Source organism: Humulus lupulus, chromosome 3, assembly GCF_963169125.1.
Source record: "Humulus lupulus chromosome 3, drHumLupu1.1, whole genome shotgun sequence".
Lineage (NCBI taxonomy): Eukaryota > Viridiplantae > Streptophyta > Magnoliopsida > Rosales > Cannabaceae > Humulus > Humulus lupulus.
Genome location: NC_084795.1, coordinates 89,051,970 through 89,071,107, shown reverse-complemented (window position 1 = coordinate 89,071,107; position 19,138 = coordinate 89,051,970).

Below are 19,138 nucleotides of genomic sequence, written 5' to 3'. Positions count from 1 at the left end.
TTCGAGGGTGGACCAGACCCACTACGGGCAGAGCAGTGGATGAACATGATTTCTTTCATCCTGGACTTTATGAGGGTGGAAGGGAATGAGAGGGTAGCTTGTGCCAGCTACATGTTTAGAGAGGATGCCCGCATCTGGTGGGTGTAGTGACTCAGAGAAGGAACATTGTAATTATGACCTGGGAAGAGTTCATAAACATTTTCAACGAGAAGTATTACAGGGCTGCAGTCTGAGCTACGAAGTTTGATGAGTTTACAAACTTGACTCAGAACCGGATGACAGTTACTGAGTATGCCTTGAGACTTGACTGGTTGGCAAAGTTCGCGCCAGATTTGGTGCCAACTGATGTTGCAAGAAAAGATCAGTTTTTGCGGGGATTGAATGTTATGATCGTCCATGATGTAAAGATTACCTTGGATCTGGGGACTACTATGTATGCTCAAGTGGTGGACAAGGCCTTTACAGCTAAGGGGGTCGAGGATCAGATATAGAGAGAGAGCGTTGTTAGGCACAATGCAAAGAGGACGGTGCCTCCTTTTACCCGAGCTAGTCGGGGTAGTGGCCCCAATGAGTAGAAGAGGAAGGCCCCAGATTTGCTTGTTCCTCCTAGCTCGGATAGGAGGGCACGGGGTGCTTTTAGTGGCCATCAGGGCGAGGGTGACAACTGGAGGAGTTTTCCAGTGTGTCCTCAGTGCAGACGACGACATCAGGGAGAGTGCGGGATTAGGGCCTGCTTTATTTGTGGGGGTGTCAACCATTTGAAGAAGGATTGCCCACAAGCCAGGAAAGAGGAGTCGAAGCAGAGCGACAGTCTCACTCCTGGCAGAGTATTCACCTTGACCCAAACTAAGGTTGAGGCTAATCTCTCGATCGTGACAAGTCAGATTTCTAGTGCTGGTTCTTCTTTTAATGCATTGATTGATTCAGGGGCTACTCATTAATTTGTGTCTGCTAGATCAGCTATGTAGACCTAGTGATTTGTATGCTAGGGGATTCCAGACTTTGTTTCTGACTAGAGAACTGGTAGTCTCTTGGAGATGGGTTAAAGAATTGCCAGTAGAGATAGACGGTAGAGAGTTGTCTGTTGATCTGATTGAGTTAGCGATGGTTGACTTCGATATGATTCTAGGGATGGATTGGTTATCGAAGTATGGGGCGACGATTAACTGCAAGCGCAGGATGGTGACTTTTGAACCAGAAGGGGAGGTGCCCTTTGTATTTATGGGGACAGTTAGTGGACCGCGAGTACCTATGATTTCGGCACTGAAGGCTAGAGACCTGATGCAGGAAGGTTGCATAGGATTCCTAGCAAACATTGTGGATACCTCTAGGGTTGTGTCGGTTGGACCGAGTGAGACCAAATTGGTATGTGAGTTTTCAGATTTATTTCCAGCAGACTTGCCAGAGTTGCCGCCACAATGGGAGATCGAGTTTGTTATAGAGTTGGCGCTAGGGGCAGAGCCAGTATCTAGGACACCTTATAGAACGGCTCCGGCAAAGTTGAAGGAATTAAAGATTCAGTTGCAGGAGTTACTGGATTTGGGGTTCATCAGAACGTGTTTCTCGCCATGGGGTGCTCCAATATTGTTCATTAAGAAGAAGGATGGATCTCTTAGGATGTGTATTGACTATAGGGAGCTGAATAAGTTGACCATTAAGAACAAGTATCCACTACCTAGGATCGACGACTTGTTTGACCAGTTACAGGGGAAGACAGTGTTCTCTAAGATTGACCTTCGGTCAGGCTACCACCAGTTAAGGATTAAAGAGGAGGACATACCAAAGACCACTTTCCGCACGAGGTATGGACACTATGAATTCCTGGTGATGTCCTTTGGATTAACCAACGCCCCAGAAGCTTTCATGGATTTGATGAATAGGGTTTTCAAGGACTATTTGGACAAGTTTGTGATTGTGTTTATTAATGACATATTGGTGTACTCTCAGTCAGAGAGGAAACATGAGAAACATTTACGCCAAGTATTACAGTGATTGAGAGAGCATAGGTTATATGATAAGTTCCACAAGTGTAAGTTTTGGCTACCGCAAGTCACGTTTCTGGGTCATATTGTCAATAAGGAGGGGATTCTGGTTGACCCAAGCAATATTGACGCAGTGAGGGATTGGCCTAGACCGAGTAATGTCCTGGAAGTTAGATGCTTTCTTTGATTAGCAGGGTATTATCGGCGGTTTGTTAAGGGGTTCTCCAGGATAGCCACACCGTTGACTGAATTGACGCGAAAGAAGACTAAGTATATGTGGACAGACATGTGTGAGAATAGTTTCAAGGAATTGAAGTGGCGACTGATCACCGCTCTAGTATTGAGTCTGCCGTCAGACAATGATAAGTTTGTAGTTTATTGTGATGCTTCCAGACAGGGTTTGGGGTGTTTGCTGATGCAAGCCAGAAAGTTGATGGCCTATGCATCGAGAAAGCTAACGGAGTACGAGCAAAGATATTCCACGCATGATCTAGAGTTGACAGTGGTGGTATTTTCACTTAAGGTTTGGAAACATTATCTATATGGTGAGAAGTGTGAAATATACACCTACCATAAGAGTTTGAAGTACTTCTTTACTCAGAGGGTTATGAATATGCACCAGAGACATGGCTGGAATTTGTAAAGGATTATGATTGTGATATCCTGTACCATCATGGGAAGACTAATGTAGTGGCCAATGCATTGAGTCGAAAGGGCCCAGGACAATTATTCAGTTCGAGGAAGATATCTGATAAGTTAGCTGAGGAGATGACTAGAGCAGATATAGAGTTGGTGGTTGGTCGGTTAGCCAACATCACTCTTCAGTCTACACTCCTTGAGATGATCAAGGAAGCGCAGGGGAAGGATCCCTAGTTGAGAGGGCACAGAGAGAGTGTCTTAGTCGGAGCAACTAGGGACTTCTCTATTTCGGAGATGGGACTACTGAAACATAAGGGTCGAATCTATGTTTCGATGGATTCTGATATCCGGTGAGAGATTTTGGATGAATCTCATACCACTCCCTATTCTTTACATCCAGGTACGATGAAGATGTACCAAGATTTGAGAACCTTGTATTGGTGGTCGGGAATGAAGAGGGATGTGGTGGACTATGTGGCTAAGTGCTTAACTTATCAGTAAGTAAAGGCTGACCATCAGAGGCTAGCAGGGTTATTGTAGCCTCTAGGGATTCCAGAGTGGAAGTGGGAGGAGATCCCCATGGACTTCGTGGTTGGTTTGCCAAAGACCGTGGGATAACATGATTCAGTGTGGGTCATTATGGATAGGTATACGAAGTCCGCTCAGTTTTTGCCTGTTAGGACGACTTATACTGTGGAGCAGTATGCTGAATTGTATGTGAAGGAAATTGTTCAACTTCATGGGGCTCCGAGGTCGATAGTATCCGACAGGGACCCCACCTTCACCTCCAAGTTTTGGGAGAGCCTGCAAAAGGCTATGGGTACGCAGTTGCTGTTTAGTACCACTTATCATCCTTAGACGGATGGATAGTCTGAGAGGACGATTCAGATACTGGAAGATATGCTACGAGCCTGTGTGCTGGATTTTGGGAGATCTTGGAGTGAGTATCTCCCTTTGATTGAGTTTTCATACAACAACAGTTATTAGGCGACTATCGGAGTGTCTTTGTATGAGATGTTATATGGGAGGAAGTGCAGATCACCTATCCATTGGGATGAGGCGGGTGAGAGGAGATACTTGGGTCCTGAGATGGTTTGGAGGACTAATGAGGCGATTTAGAAGATTAGAGCTTGAATGCTCGCCTCCCAGAGTAGCCAGAAGAGTTACTCGGACTTGAAACACAGGAGCATAGAGTTTCAAGTCGGTGACCATGTGTTCCTTAGGGTTTCTCCCTTGAGAGGAGTGAAACAGTTTGGTGTTCGGGGCAAGCTAAGTCCTAGGTTTGTTGGCCCCTTTGAGATTCTGGAATGGGTTGGAGAGGTAGCTTACAGATTGGCAATGCCTTCAGCTCTATCAGGGGTTCATGATGTATTTCACGTATCCATGCTCCGAGAGTACATATCAAATTCTACGCATATACTGAGTTATGAGAACTTGGAGGTTGACTAGGATTTGTCTTATGAGGAGAAACCGATTCAGATTCTCGACCGGAAGGATAAATTCTTGCGGAGTAAGACCATCACCTTGGTGAAAGTGTTGTGGAGGAACAACAATGTTGAGGAGGCCATGTGGGAGCTCGAGTCAGATATGCGGGAGCGGTATCCCGAGTTATTCAAGTAATTTCGAGGATGAAATTTCTATAAAGAGGGGATAGTTGTAGCGTCCCAAATGTGCTAATAAGGCTTAGGGCCTTGATTAGCGTGCCTGGAGGGCAATAATTGAATTATTGTATTAATATGTGAATTTGGTAAGTATGTGATTAGAAATGCATGTTTAGGTGAATTAAAAATGCATGTAGGCCCCATTTGGTTATAGGGGCATGCTTGTAATTTTAACCCATTGAGGGCATAAATGCAATATTTGTGTATATTGTGATCATTACTACGTGTGATTGGTGATATATTTGTGATGCACGATCTGAGACAGTCCTAGGGAGCAGTTTAGCTAGGAAGTCATAACGGGACCCGATACCTAACTCGGGGCGAGTCAAGGGGTGTATTGAGTGATAGACGTTTAATTGAGTTATTGGGGTACGAAAATAAATATTTGGAGATATATTTGAAGTTAGTGCGTTTAGGAGGGAATGTTGGGAAAATTTAACATTTTTCCCACGGCAACGTTTTCGGTACCCTGAGCTTTGGGACTAACTTACTCACTTAAGTTAGGTAAGACAAACATAGAAACACTTAGAATTTTCTCAAAACCAACCCTATCTCCCTTCCCTCTCACACTTTTCTTCTCTAGACTTCTCCAAGGGAAAAGATTTGAAGTTAAGTGGAATTGTTGGGCTGGAAGTCTCAAATTGGAGCTCTAAACTTGGAGATTAGCTCAATTTTAGCTTGTGGTTTCAGATAGAGGTGAAGGTAAGCTTTGAATTATGATTTTTTCCATAAAAATATTGTAGTTCTTGGTTGAGTTTTAACTTTCTTGGGTCTTTGAAGTTAAAGATTGAATTGGGGATTTTATGAGGTTTTAAGCTAGCTTCTTGTTCGGTTTTGTTGCTGGGACCATTCTAGAACTATTGTGATAATTAAATTGTGTTGTTGGATTAATTTTTGAGTTAAATTGGCTGGGTTTTGGTGGTTGAAATCGGGGATTTTTTGGGTTCGAAGGGGTCGGGTCATGGCACTGTTCTTCGTTAGCCGAGGCCCTCTAGAACAAATGGGGGGCCAGGATGAAGGGCGGGCCGCGACACCCTTTTTGGTTGGGCTGCGGCGCGTGTCGGCTGAGTGGGGAGGCTGAGCCTCTGGTTGAGGCGGGCCATGGTACAAGGCCATGGACCACGACTCTTAGGAGGTTTTTGGACCCCGAGAAGGTTTTTGGCTCGGGAATCCAAAAGTTAAGGCTCGGGATGGATTTTATCACCCGGATTGGTGGAATCCAAGGTCCTAGAGACTAGAACTATATTCCAAAGTTGTTTAATGGATTAGAGCTTGGTGGATGGATGTTGTTGATACGTTGTGACTAGGTTTTCAGCGATGCTCAGACTAGGGGACTGTGCTTAGGATATTGGTGCTTGGGAAGCTTGGGACACAGGTAAGAAAACTGTTGTACCCATAGATTAGGGTGTGACCCTATAGTTTGTATTGCAGGGCACGACCCTATGTGATTGTGTTGCAAGGCATAGCCCTATTGTTTATGTTTGTATTGGTTTATGTATTTGTTGATTACATGCTATGTATTGCATATTTGTGAATGAACGACGAAGGCTGGGAACGGCGAAGGCCAAGAACGGCAGGAAGCCGAGTACGGCAAGGAGCAGAAAATGATGTTAAGCACGCAGAGTGCAAGGTCGAGTACGGCAAGGGACGGGAGCAGCGTTGAGCACGCAGAGTGCAAGTCGCTAGGGTGAGACCCTTCTCAGATGCTTGAATCATCCTCACGGTGTAGACCGCGAACCCAGGGCCTGGTAAAGCGTCTAGGACGGCATGGCCGCTATGTGTTTAGCCTGTTGGCTGCCTTGTTATATGCTAATTGATAGCTATGCATATGTTGATTGTTTGTGTTGAGTTTTCTTACTGGGCTTCGGCTCACGGGTGCTCTATGGTGCAAAGGGTAAAGGAAAGGTCGACCAACCATGAGGACAGAGAGCGTGAAGCGACGTGTACATGTTCGGCCTGCCTGGCTGCCACGACCAGGTGTATTTTTGGGAGATGTTATGTATTAATCTAAATTTTGTCGTTTAGTCGACTTTAATCATATTTTTGAGTTGTAAATATTTCTAAACCGTATTTTGGGATCCCAAATGTATAGCGCTTTATAATTCCAACGAATGACTACATTTTCAAATTATATGACTTTTATTACAGTTTAGCCACACTTTTAACCTAAAACATCGATTAACGAGTTAATTGCACCTTTTAAACTCACATAGTAACGGCTCTAAGGAAGTAGGACGTTACACTCCTCCATATAATTGGTCCACCCCCAAGTGTGAAAACAGATCCAGACAAAGATTTCCTAGAATCTTTGTCGGATTGGAAGTCAAATTATGTATATCCGATTGGAATGAAATTCTCTCCGAAATATACTAGCATATAGTCTCTCGTTCTCGTAAGTTACTTGAGAATGTGTTTGACTGTTGTCCAGTGATCGAATAATGGATTTGACTGGTACCTACTGACTATACCAACAACATATCAAATGTCAGTTCTAGTACATAGCATTGCATACATTAAGCTTCCTACTACAGAGGCATAGGTATCCGTCTCATTTCCTCTTCCTCTTGGGGTGTCAACACCATGAAGAAATGGGAGGTTTCCCTTCTTGGAGTTCTGCATAGCATACTTTGCAAGTATTTTATCTATATAAGATGCTTGAGACAGTGCCAATAGCTTTTTCTTGCGATCACAAATTAATCACATCCTAAGAACGTAGCATGCCTCTCCCAAATCATTCATTTGGAATTGGTTGGCTAGCTAGACTTTTATGTCAAATAATTTATTCACATCATTCCCAATGAGTAATATATCATCTACGTATACAACTGGAAAGACCACTTTGTCCTTATCAATTTGCTTGTATACACAAGGCTCATCGACATTTTGATTAAAACCATAAGATTTAACAGATTGGTCAAATCTTATGTTCCATTATCTGGACGCTTGCTTAAGTTCATAAACGGACCTTTGCATTTTACAAACCTTTTGCTCTTTGACTTTTTCTATGAAACCCTCTAGTTGTACCATAAAGATACTTTCATCAAGGTGACCATTCAGAAAAGACGTTTTGACTTCCATTTGCCAAATCTCATAGTCAAAATGGTTGGCAATGGATAAGAGGATCCGGATGGATTTTAGCATGGCCACATGTAACATGTAACGCCCTAATTTCTCATAAATTATCGAGGACACAATATTGGATCATAATCATAAATATTGCTCTTTTATTGAATAAAAACTTGAAAATAAATATATGGATCCATTGTTTTACAAAAATAAAATAATTTTCTTTAACAAAAATGAGCAACATTTAAATAAAACTTCAATAGAACACATCTTTTTATAAAAATAATTAAATAGGCCCGCCTTATCTTCCTCGACTATATGGGCCCCACGAGTACATCACGAAGCTCTTAGGTCCCCACTCGCCACCGGCCGTTCTATCATCAATTTTCAGCACAACAACAACATAAGGGGTGAGCTTCTAATCCCAATAAAGAAAATACAAACAAGAGTTAGTCATATAAACATTTAGTCAACATATACTAAATTACACAAGAGTCATAACAAAATGTAAAACTGTAGGTCATATCATAGCTTAAGTCATAATTATAAATCATAATCATAAATCATAACCTAAGTCATAATCATAGTCATAAATCATAGGTCATAAGTCATAATCGTAACTATAGGTCATAGATCATAATCTTAACTATCAGTCATAATAACAAGTCAATTATAATAAAAAGATAAGTTCTTATACAGGGGTGGAAATTAATCCCTGGACAATACACTGTCATACACCAGACATCAACTTAGGGTCGTCATAAAGTTTTAGCAACCGAGCCTACCGGACATAAGTCCGTCATACATCATTGGACACCTTAGCTCAAGACACACTTACCCCTTTATTGTACCTGAAATGTTAGGTCATACAAAAACATAGCCTAGATCATAAACTAAACTGTCTAATTTTCCTTACCAAAAATTGGAATATTGGAGACAAGAGCGGGATTGGAACCTCCTAAAACCAAACATAAAGAAACCATAAGTCCTCTAGAGAAAAGAAGATGAAGAAAAGAACTAAACCATCGGAAAAAGACTTACCAAATACCTCACGTTTGAACACCTAACCAAAAGTCATTACAACAAGTTAGGTCTTGAAATAAAAGGAAAGAATAGGAAGAATGGAAATGGACTAAACCTGAAGATTAACGGTACCTTAGATAGCTTAGAGCTTCGATCTATACCTCAAACACTGAAATCACACAAAAGCTTACTTCCCAAGTGTTTATAAAAGCTTTAGATTTGAAAGCTTTAACCCCAAATCCCTAGTGTTTCTCTCTAGAACGAACTTAGCAGCTTGGAGGCTCTGAACTATGCTTGAATGATGAATAAAATGGCTAAGTGAAGGGTCGTATTTATAGAGTTCAAGTAGTGAAACGATTAAATGAATAAATAAATTATTAAAAATTGAATAAGTTTGAATTATTTGTTCAACAGATGCCCAGAACTCAGTCAAAGACGTTCAGGAACAAGTCAAAGTTGTTGATGGCTGTTTCTAGCTCGGTTTCCACGAAAATTCAAAAATGGCTCCAAGAGCCGATATATTGCCTACTCTAGGTGATATATCACCCCTACCTATGCCTTGAGCTTCCGTGGTATCGTTCGTGCAATGTCGACGTGTTTTTGGTATCAATCATAGGAGATATATCAGCATACGCTGATATTTTAAACATATTTTTGTACACTTTCAGCACAAAACGTGATCTTAACAGTCAACGTTCTTTTGTACACATGCTCCATGATCCTGAGAAGTCTAACACACATGCCCTCAACATATCTTCTAATATTTGTATGGTGCGTTCTGACTGACCATCAGTTTGAGGGTGAAATGTCGTACTTAGTTTTAACTTAGTGCCCATTGCACATTGTAGACCTTCCTAGAACTTTGATGTGAATACTGATCCTCTCTCAGAGACTATCGTCTTTAAAACTACATGTAGTCTCACTATCTTCGCCACATAAAGCTCTGCGTGCTGCTTAACATTATAAATTTTTCTTACCGATAAGAAATGAGCAGATTTTGTGAGTCTGTCTACTATCACCCAAACAGAGTCATGTTGCTTGGTGGTCCTTGGTAATCCCGTCATGAAGTTCATTGCTATATCTTCCCATTTCCATTCAGGAATCTCCAATGGTTGCAAAGTTCCATCGGGTCTTTGATGTTCGGCCTTAACTTGTTGATATGTAAGGCATTTTGCTACGAATTATGTTATGTCTTTCTTCATCCTCGACCACTAGTACATTGTCTTGACATCGTTATACATCTTGGCCGATCATGATACTTTCTCTTAATTCACTACTTTTGGGCACACATACTCGGTTTCTATATCGTAACATGCCTTCTTTTGTGTAACACCCTACTTCCTTAGAGCCGTTACTATGTGAGTTTAAAAGGTGCAATTAACTCTCTAATTGAGGTTTTAGGTTAAAAGTGTGGCTAAACTGTAATAAAAGTCATATAATTCGAAAATGTAGTCATTCGTTGGAATTATAAAGTGTTATACATTTGGGATCCCAAAATACGGTTTAGAAATATTTACAACTCAAAAATATGATTAAAGTCGACTAAACAAAAAAATTTAGATCAATACAAAACGTCTCCCAAAAATACCCCTGGCTATGGCAGCCAGGCAGGCCGAACATGTACACATCGCTTCACGCTCTCCGTACTCATGGTTGGTCGAACTTTCCCTTGCTCTTACCTGCTCCATAGAGCACCCGTGAGCAGAAGCCCGTTAAGAAAACTCAACACAAACAATCAACATATGCATAACTATCAATCAACATATAATAAGGCAACCAACAGGCTAAACACATAGCAGCCATGCCGTCCCAGACGCTTTACCAGGCTCTGGGTTTGCGGTCTGCACCGTGAGGATGACTGAAGCATCTAAGAAGTGTAACGACCCAAATTCGCTAATAAGGCTTAAGGGCCTTGATTAGTGTGCCAGGAGGGCATTACTGGAATAATTGTGATTTAATGAGTAATTATGTGTTTAATAATGTTTATATGATAATTGATTGTATTATGTGGTTATATGATATGTGATATATGTGAGAACCACATTATTATGTGGACAGGTTCGTTGAGCACGACTCAAGACGATTCTAGGGCCAGATAGTGGGAAAAGTCACAATGGGATTTAAGTTATGACTTTGGAGAAGTCAGGGATATTTTTAGATAGCGGATAGTGAATTGGGTTATCGGGACATGAAAATAAATATATGGAGATATATTTGAGGTTAGGATGTCTAGGCGAGAATATTGGGGAATTTTACCATTTTGGCCTCGGGGACGGTTCCGGCACCCCGAGCCTCGGGATTGACTTAACAGATAAGTTAGACTTGAGGAAGCTTTTAGAAAACATAAACTGACTAACACTTAGACTCTCTCTCTCTCTCACTCACGCTCAAGGAAACACAGGGAAAAACACAAAAGAAACACACAGAAAATCAAAGGGGAAACAAGCTGGAATTCTGTGATTTGAGGTGAGGAATTGAAGGTCTAGCTCAGGGATTTATCAAGCATTAGAACAGGGATTAAGGTAAGTATTTAACTCTATTTTTTGTGGTTGAATTATGATTTTTTGCTGGGTTTTAGTTAAGTGCTGAAACAAGTTAGTTGTGATGTTCTAAGGCAGAATTAAGAAGGGAATTTGGGGACTTGACTTGACTATAGCTTGGCAAAGTGGTACTACAGCAGAGGTAAGTTTCAACTCTTGGTTAGAAGCTTTAAATTGAGTTTGATGGCTGGTTTGTGTGTGTTTTATTATTTGGGTTATAGAAATTGAAAGGAAGAGATTGGAGTGTGTTGGGCTGTGTTTTATTGGGAATTATGCTGTTTAGATCATGCTAAAGAGGTTGGGAATTTATTGGTTAAGAGTTGGGGAGTTTTGGGATGGTTTAAGGTAAGGTTTTGAGCTCTAGAATGGTGAAAAAACTGGGTTTGAAGGGGAGGGCCGCGGCTCTGTTCTAGAGCGCCGCGGCCCTAGCATGCAAAGAAGGCAAGGAGGTTCGGCCAAGGGGGCGCGCCGCGGCGCCCAAGGCAAGGGCCGCGGCGCGTGTGTGGTTCAGAGTAGGGATAGTTTCTGTTTTGGGGAAGGGCCGCGGCTAGGCTTTGGGGGCCACAGCCCTTGGTTGCACACTTGGGATTTTGAGGGTTTTAAGCATGGGAGAGTGGTCTTGGGTGCTCGAGTTTGGTTCCACCACCGTGCTTGGTGGAATTAGGAGACCCGGGAGTTAGCTTTGTAATTGGGAACCTATATTTGATTATTTATGAAACCCTATGCTTTGGTTGTGGTTAGGTGATAAAGCTTAGGCTCGGGAACGAATCGTGCTTGAGGGGCGTTGCTCGTAATTCGATAACCGTACAGACTAAAGGTAAGAAAATTGCACCTGGTAGAATATATCTGACGGGACTAAGGGCTCCCTATTGTAGATGCTTGAAAGGATGGTATCACGCCATGCAAGCCATTTAGTGAACCAACGGCCTAAGGGTGCCAAGGGTTTCACTAGCGCACAGGGTGCGGCTCGGACACTGGTATCCGAGGACAGCTTATTATGCACTGAGCTTGGTTTAAGCGGGCCAGAGTCAGTGGGTTAAACAGAGGGTACGGCCTAAGTCGTCGGCCCTGAATACTTTGCGATATGAACGTTATATGAAATAGAATGTGTCTTGGATTGAATTGTATATGCTGATTATCTGTTGTGGGGTACCTGATAAGTATACATGCTTACTGAGCTATTTGCCTGTTGTTATTGTTTGAGTTATCTGTGATGTTTTCTTGCTGGGCCTTGGCTCACGGGTGCTACGTGGTGTAGGTAAAGGCAAGGGCAAGTTTGATCAGCCCTAACTGGAGAGCTCAGCGAGCGGAATGTACATAGCTAGGTGCTCGGCCGCCACGGTTGAGATCTAAGCAAGGACATGGAACCTGAAGACTTTCTGTTGGCCTTAGTATGGCTAGTGGTTTCCCATGTATTTTTGGGAGTCTGTAAACTTTCTTTAACTTCGTTTTTGTATGGGATCCCATGTTACTATAGTTTATATATGCTAAATGTGTCTTTTGTGACCAAAACCTTTTTAACCTTAGCTCTTACATGTTTAGCGACACGATTTCAAATTAATGACTTGGTTAGCGAGTCTTGCACCTTTATAAGTACACAGTGTAACGGTCTTGGCTATCCAGGGCGTTACAAGAAGGGTCTCACCCTAGCGGCTTGCAATCTGCGTGCTCAACGCCGCTCCCGGCCCTTGCCGTACTCGGCCTTGCACTCCACGTGCTTAACGCCGTTCCCAGCCCCTTGCCGTACTCGGCTTCCTGCCATTCTCAGCCTTCGTCGTTCCCAACCTTCGCCGTTCATTCACAAATATGCAATACATAGCATGTAATCAACAAATACTTAAACCAATACAAACATAAACAATAGGAATACGCCTTGCAACACAATCACATAGGAGCGTGCCTTGCAATACAAACTATAGGGCCACACCCTACTCTACAGGCACAACAATTTTCTTACTTATGTCCCAAGCTTCCCGAGCACCGATATCCTGAGCACAGTCCCCTAGTCCGAGCCTCGCTGAAAACCTAGTCACAACGTATCAACAACATCCATCGATCAATCTCTAATCCATTAAACAACTTTGGAATATAGTTCTAGTCTTCGGGACCTTGGATTCCACCAATCCAGGTGATAAAATCCATCCCGAGCCTTAACTTTTGGATTCCCAAGCCAAAAACCTTCTCGGGGTCCAAAAACCTCATAACAGTCGCAACCCCATGGCCTTGTGCCATGACCCGCCTCAACCAGAGGCTTAGCCTCCCCACTCAGTAGGCACACGCTGCAGCCCAACCAATGGGGTGCCGCGGCCCGCCCTTCATCCTGGCCTCCCATCAGTTCTAGAGGGCCACGCCTCACCAAGAACAGTGTCACAGCTCGACCCTTTCGAACCCAGAAAATCCCCCATTTCAACCTCCAAAACCCAGCCAATTTAATTCCAAAATCAATCCAACAACACAATTTAATTATCACAGTAGTTCTAGAATGGTCCCAGGAACAAAACTTAACAAGAAGCTAGCTTAAAACCTCATCAAATCCCCAATTTTTAAACTTTAACTTCAAAGACCCAAGAAAGTTAAAACTCAACCAAGAACTACAGAATTTTTATGTTTAAAATCATAATTCAAAGCTTACCTTTACCTCTGTTTAAAACCACAAGCTAAAATTGAGCTAATCTCCAAGTCTAGAGCTCCAATATGTGACTTCCAGCCCAACAATTCAACTTAACTTCAAAGTTTTTCCCTTGGAGAAGTCTAGAGAAGACAAGGGTGAGAGGGAAGGGATATAGGGTCGGTTTTAAGAAAATTCTAAGTGTTTCTATGTTTTGTCTTACCTAAATTAAGTGACTAAGTTAGTACCAAAAACATCCCTGAGGGAAAAATGGTAAATTTTCCCAACATTCCCTCCTAAACCCTCTAACTTCAAATATATCTCCAAATATTTATTTTTCGTACCCCGATTACTCAATTAAACGTCTATCACTCAAAATACCCCTTCCCCGAGTCGGGTATCGGGTCCCGTTATGACTTCCTAGCTATTCCACTCCCTAGGGCAGTCTCGGATCGTTCATCACAAATATATCACCACTCACACGTGGTAATGATCACAATATACACAAATATTGCATTTATGCCCTCAATGAGCTAAAATTACAAACATGCCCCTAATAACCAAATGGGGCCCACATGCATATTTTATTAACCTAAACATGCATTTCTAATCACATACTTATCAAATTCACATATTAAAACAATAATTCAATTATTGCCCTCCAGGCATGCTAATCAAGGCCCTAAACCTCATTAGAAAATTTGGGATGCTACAACTATCCCCTCCTTACATAAATTTCGAACTCGAAATTACCTGAATAACTCGGGATACCGCTCCCGCATATATGACTCAAGCTCCCATGTCTCCTCCTCAACCTTGGATTTCCTCCTAAGCACTTTCACCATGGCGATGGTCATACTCCACAAGACTTTATCCTTTTGCTCGAGATTCTGAACCGACTTCTCCTCACAAGAAAAATCTTGGTCCAACTCCAAGTTCTCATAACTCAGTATATGCGTAGAATCTAATACGTTGTAACGCCCTGGATAACCAAGACCGTCACACTATGTATTAATAAAGGTGAAAGACTTGCTAATCAATTCATTTTGTTGAAAATGAGTCGCTAAACCATTACTGAACTAAGGTTAAAAGATTTTGGTCAGAAAAGAAAAATTTTCAAATAAATAAATGTTTGTTACACGGGATCCCAAAAATAAACAGGGTTAAAGAACAGTTTACAAAATCTCAAAGGTTATGAACAACCATAAGCCAATCTAATGGAAAAATTGGCATTTTAGGGTCTCATGTTCCTGTAACATCCATCGGTCGTGGCGGTCGAGCAGACGGCTATGTACATTCTGCCCCCCGAGCTCTCCAAATCAGGGTTGGTCCGGTGTACCCTTGCCTTCACCTACACCACGTAGCACCCGTGAGCCAAGGCCCAGCAAAAAAACCATATAACAAAGCATACTCAATAATCATTAGTCAAATAATACATAAATCATCAAGCCGATACTCAGCAGACCACATTGTTCACATAATCAGTGATATCAATCTGCAAACCAATAATCAATTTTCTAGGTAATAAACATGCCATGATCATCAAATGAATAACAATAAACATAGCACTCAATATCCAAGGTCGACGCCTTTAGGCCGCACCCTCTGTTTATCCCACTGTCTCTAGCTCGCTTAGGCCGAGCTCAGTAATTATATAATTCACCTCAGCTACCAATGGCCGAGCCGTGTCCATGTGCACCAATATTACTTCTAGCACTCTTAGGTCATTTATCTCATGTCCACATGTCATTATACCATCATATGACATTACATAAAATTATAGGGAACTCTTAGTCGCAACATAACCACATAACCGGGTGTAGTTTTCTTACCTTTGTTTCCGAGCGGAAAAAGTGAACTGACTCCGAGCACGATCCCTAGCCTCGAGCCTTGGTGACAAACCTAGTCACAAGAATTATAGATATCTATCAACTTCTAATTAGAAATAAAAAACTTAGATAGCAAAACAAGCCTCTGGGACCTCAATTTCCACTAAACCGGGCAGTAGAAAGTGTCCCGAGCCCTAACGATACTAAGAACTCTTCCAAGTTCAAAACCCCTAGGTGGGTCGCGACTTGGCCCAGCCAATCGCAACTTGCTCCAAGTCAGAGAGCAAGCTCTCACACCAAAGGGGAGGCAGGTCACGACTTGGCCAGGCAAGTCGCAGCGCCCCCCCAAGTTAGAGAGCTCCCATGGCCAGGAGGCCCACACGCACCGCGGCGCCCCAAGCCTGTGTCGCAGAGCGCCCTCTGACCTCAGGGAAAACCTGGGTTTTCATCCTTCTTCTTCCAGCCAAGAACTCACTAATTCAGCCAAAATTTTCCCTCAACTCCACACTAAACCAATTGCGAACTTAGACCTCTAATCACACATATTTTCATCCTATAATTCCCAGCAAAAAAAAATAGGAAGCAATACCTTAATTCAGCCACAAGAATCACAGTACTATCTTCGGGAATTTTCCTACTCAAACCAACATCCTAAATTCATCATTCAATCCATGCTTAAAAGCTCAAGTTCAACCTAACCTACTCAGCAACAAAACCCAGAAATAATTAGAGACTAAGGTCAAAGTTTTTACCCCAAATTATAGTCGAATTCTCAGCTAAGTTCCCTGCCTGATCAGCTTCAATTCCTTAAGCCTTCTTTTCAATTAAGCTCCCAAATACTCAGCCAAACACCCAAGTTCACAGCCCCTTTTTCCCTTAGCTTCAAAGTACCCAAATTAGAGAGAGAGAGAGAGAGAGAGAGAGAGAGAGAGAGAGAAGGGGAAATCGTGAAAATGAGGAAGAGAGGGGATTTCTATGAGTTTCTTTCTTTAGTCATTCCACAACATTCTTCTTTAATCTTAAGATAAGCTGAATATATCCTTAGTTTAGGAAAATACCATTTGCCCTCCCATAATATAACGTGTATATAACTTAATCTAGGGGTATAATGGTCTAATAACCACCAATTATTTACCCAATGTATAATAATCTCCAATGAATCTCCTAAATTCTTGAAAATACCCCCAGGCTCCCCCCGACCCAAGTATAAATCCCCACTGTGACTATTTCGCCAAACCGCTCACTAGGACCGTCTCGAGCTATATGCTGCAAATATATCCACATAATAATGTGGTCTCAACAATTTATCACATATAATCCCATTTATGCCCTCAACGGGCCAAAATTACATATATGCCCCTATAATCTAAACAGGGCCTACATGCATACTAATATTCATAACCATGCATCTCACATATCCATATAATCATGTAAGCATGCTTATCACATAATCATGCATTAAATAATTTAAATCACACATAAACCAATTATGCCCTCCCGACACACTAATCAAGGCCCTTAAGCCTTATTAGCGAATTTTGGGTCATTACAACTATCCCCTCCTACTGAGAATTTCGTCCTCGAAATTTACCTGAATAATTCGGGATACTGATCTTGCATCGCTGACTCAAGTTCCCAGGTCGCCTCCTTGACCCTGTTATTTCTCCATAACACCTTAACCAGAGAAATTGTCTTGTTCCGTAGAACCTTATCCTCCCGATCTAAAATCTTAAACAGTCGCTCCTCATAGGATAAATCTGTCTGCAATTCCAAGTCTTCATACCTCAACACATGTGTCGTATCTGAGATGTACTTCCGAAGCATAGAAACATGGAATACATCATGAATTCCTGACAACGACGGTGGCAAAGCTAACATGTAAGCCACTTGTCCGATCCTCTCCAGGATCTAAAAAGGTTCAATGAATCTAGGGCTCAGCTTTCCCTTCTTCCCAAACCTTCTCACTCTTCGCAATGGTAAAACTCGCAAAATCACGTGGTGCCCAACCTGGAACTCCACGTCCCTATGCTTAGGATCAATGTAGCTTTTTTGTCTGCTCTGTGAAGCAAGAATCATAGCTCGAATCTTCTCAATAGCTTCATTGGTCTTCTGAACCATGTCGGGCCCCAAATACTTCCTCTCGCCCATCTCATCCCAAATGAATGGGCGATCTACATCTTCTTCCATATAACATCTCATACAGAGCCACTCCAATCATCGACTGATAACTTTTGTTGTATGAGAACTCAATCAACAGGAGATACTTACTCCAAGATCCCTCAAAGTTGATCACACATGCCCTAATCATATCATCCAACACTTGAATTGTCCCCTTAGACTATCCATCAGTCTGAGGATGAAAGGTTGTGCTGAACTTCAACTGAGTCCCCATAGCCTTCTGCAAACTACCCCAAAACTTGGAGGTGAAGATAGGGTCCCGGTTGGACACTATAGACTTAGGAACCCCATGGAGACGTACGATCTCCCTCACATACAACTCTGCATACGGATCTGCTGTGTATGTTGTCTTCACTGGAAGAAATTTAGCTGACTTGGTATATCTGTCCACTATCACCCATACCGAGTCATGAAGCCCCACTGTCCTGGGTAAAACCTCCCACAAAATCCATCGTAATATCCTCCCATTTCCACTCAAGAATACCCAAAGGTTGATGCAACCCTGTTGGTCACTGGTGCTTATCCTTCACCTGCTGACATTTTCGTGGTACCCGGATAAAGTAAGTATGGCGTAGTATGAGATTCATCCAGTATCTCTCGTCTAATCCTCACATCAGCTAGAACAAAAATCCGACCTGATACCGTAGCAGACCAACCTCAGAAATAGAATAGTCCTTAGCTGCCCCTAATAAGATATTCTTTCTAACCTCCTGTAACTGAGCATCCACCATCTGACCGTCCTGAATCTGCTCTAGTAGGGTCGACTGCAAAGTAATATTGGCCAACCGCCCCACCACCAACTCTATCCCCGCTCTAGACATCTCATCAGCCAACCCCCTCGAAATCTGAGTGGAACTAAATAGCTGACCCGGGCCCCTCCGACTCAATGCATCCGCCACTACATTTCCTTTCCCTGGGTGGTAAAGAATATCGCAATCATAATCCTTTACCAACTCCATCCAATGCCTCTGCCTCTTGTTCAGGTCCCTCTGCATGAAGAAATACTTCAAACTCTTATGATCAGTGTATATCTTGCACTTCTCCCCATACAGATAATGCCGCCAAACCTTTAGTGCAAATACCACCACTACCAACTCCAAGTCATAGGAAGGATACTGCTGCTCACCAGAGGAAACTCTAAACCTCTAAGGCATTCCTTGGCCTCGGCCAATCTCTCACTACCTCCACCTTATATGGATCCACCTTAATCCCATCTTCGCCAACTATAAGCCCAAGGAAGGTCACTTCTGGTAGCCAAAATTCACATTTCATAAACTTGGCACAATCAGTGCTCTCTTAACCTCTGCAAGGCCTATCGAAGATGTAGCTTGTGCTCTGTCTCTGAACTTAAGTAGACTAAAATGTCATCGATGAAAACAATGATGAACTGATCCAAAAAGTCCTTGAATACCCTGTTCATTAAGTCCATGAAGGTTGCTGGGGCATTGGTCAAACCAAACGATATGAACAGAAACTCATAGTGCCCATACCTCATTTGGAAGGCCGTCTTCGGTATATCCTTGTCCTTGATCCTGAACTGGTGATAACCAGATCGTAGATCAATCTTCGAGAATATTGTCTTTCCCTACAGCTGATCGAACAAGTCGTCAAT